This window comes from Micrasema longulum, unplaced genomic scaffold (assembly GCF_059751315.1).
Source record: "Micrasema longulum isolate JH-2025_06_02 unplaced genomic scaffold, ASM5975131v1 h1tg003590l, whole genome shotgun sequence".
NCBI lineage: Eukaryota > Metazoa > Arthropoda > Insecta > Trichoptera > Brachycentridae > Micrasema > Micrasema longulum.
The window spans coordinates 22,501-25,236 of NW_028280631.1; positions in this window are offsets into that span (position 1 = coordinate 22,501).

Sequence of the window (2,736 nt, forward strand, 5' to 3'; positions counted from 1 at the left end):
TCGAATACACACTTACCCTGTCCTTAAACCTACCCTCACACCCATATACAATCACACACATATTCACATACCTACCAAAACCACACTCCACTTTTTTACACACGCATCCTCACACACAAAAAAAAACTCGCACACATGCACTTCTATAATTGATATTTAACTGAACTGGATTTTTATAATTGTATTTATGTGAAAAACTGATTTGGCTTTATTTTATGTTTTTTTTATTATGTTGTGTATATTTTTTTTGTATTGCTGTTGTTTTTCTTAATAAACAAAATAAAATAAATAAATAAATAAAATGTATTTCAATATCCGTTAGTAAGTAAAACACGTGGTTAATTTGCCAAGTGTCCGAATTGCATTGAACATAAACGAAGGCGGACGCTCGCACCGTCGGACCAGCTGGAGACCAGCTGATATAAATAATAACTAATAATAATAAATGGCGTAAGTATAGCCCGTGAGCTCGCCAATATATGACAGTAAAATTTTTATTGTCTTTGAATTTCCTAGAGTTTTAACCATCGAAAAAAAAGAAGATTGCAAATAAAATCAACAGACAATGGAAATTTTATGTTTTTATTACAAAAAATAAAAATGCATATTTCTCTATGTATTTTTCTGTTATAAACAATCTATTAAAATAATACACATCAAATTTCCATTGTCTGTTGATTTTATTTGCAATCTTCTTTTTTTTCGATGGTTAAAACTCTAGGAAATTCAAAGACAATAAAAATTTTACTGCCATATATTGGCGAGCTCACACGCTATACATAGCCCTAATAAATAAATGAATAATTCATAAACTAAATAATAATAAACATGGAAATAATTTATACCCTCTCGCCGAGTTTTAATGCGAGAACGAGGCCCCCTCCCGGCGAGACGTCTCGCGGCGGTCGCGAGCGCGCTCCGCGTGAAACTTAAATTTTTCGTTTACTTCACTGAGCGACGATCCGAAATGCACCCCCGCCGATTTTTATTTCGTTCCTCCTTCCGATTCGAAAGTGAATGTGAAATTAAAAAAAAAAAAAAAACAAAAAAACTTAGAAATATTTTATACCCTCTCGCCGAGTTTTAATGCGAGAACGAGGCCCCCTCCCGGCGAGACGTCTCGCGGCGGTCGCGAGCGCGCTCCGCGTGAAACTTAAATTTTTCGTTTACTTCACTGAGCGACGATCCGAAATGCACCCCCGCCGATTTTTATTTCGTTCCTCCTTCCGATTCGAAAGTGAATGTGAAATTAAAAAAAAAAAAAAAAACAAAAAAACTTAGAAATATTTTATACCCTCTCGCCGAGTTTTAATGCGAGAACGAGGCCCCCTCCCGGCGAGACGTCTCGCGGCGGTCGCGAGCGCGCTCCGCGTGAAACTTAAATTTTTCGTTTACTTCACTGAGCGACGATCCGAAATGCACCCCCGCCGATTTTTATTTCGTTCCTCCTTCCGATTCGAAAGTGAATGTGAAATTAAAAAAAAAAAAAAAAAATTAAAACTTAGAAATAATTTATACCCTCTCGCCGAGTTTTAATGCGAGAACGAGGCCCCCTCCCGGCGAGACGTCTCGCGGCGGTCGCGAGCGCGCTCCGCGTGAAACTTAAATTTTTCGCTTACTTCACTGAGCGATGATCCGAAATGCACCCCCGCCGATTTTTATTTCGTTCCTCCTTCCGATTCAAGAGTGAATGTGAAATTAAAAAAAAAAAAAAAAAATTAAAACTTAGAAATAATTTATACCCTCTCGCCGAGTTTTAATGCGAGAACGAGGCCCCTCCCGGCGAGACGTCTCGCGGCGGTCGCGAGCGCGCTCCGCGTGAAACTTAAATTTTTCGTTTATCGAATATTTCCACCGAGCGACGATCCGAAATGCACCCCCGCCGATTTTTATTTCGTTCCTCCTTCCGATTCGAAAGTGAATGTGAAATTAAAAAAAAAAAAAAAAAAAAAAAAACTTAGAAATAATTTATACCCTCTCGCCGAGTTTTAATGCGAGAACGAGGCCCCCTCCCGGCGAGACGTCTCGCGGCGGTCGCGAGCGCGCTCCGCGTGAAACTTAAATTTTTCGTTTACTTCACTGAGCGACGATCCGAAATGCACCCCCGCCGATTTTTATTTCGTTCCTCCTTCCGATTCGAAAGTGAATGTGAAATTAAAAAAAAAAAAAAAATTAAAACTTAGAAATATTTATACCCTCTCGCCGAGTTTTAATGCGAGAACGAGGCCCCCTCCCGGCGAGACGTCTCGCGGCGGTCGCGAGCGCGCTCCGCGTGAAACTTAAATTTTTCGTTTATCGAATATTTCCACCGAGCGACGATCCGAAATGCACCCCCGCCGATTTTTATTTCGTTCCTCCTTCCGATTCGAAAGTGAATGTGAAATTAAAAAAAAAAAAAAAAATTAAAACTTAGAAATAATTTATACCCTCTCGCCGAGTTTTAATGCGAGAACGAGGCCCCCTCCCGGCGAGACGTCTCGCGGCGGTCGCGAGCGCGCTCCGCGTGAAACTTAAATTTTCGCTTACTTCACTGAGCGACGATCCGAAATGCACCCCCGCCGATTTTTATTTCGTTCCTCCTTCCGATTCAAGAGTGAATGTGAAATTAAAAAAAAAAAAAAAAAATTAAAACTTAGAAATAATTTATACCCTCTCGCCGAGTTTTAATGCGAGAACGAGGCCCCCTCCCGGCGAGACGTCTCGCGGCGGTCGCGAGCGCGCTCCGCGTGAAACTTA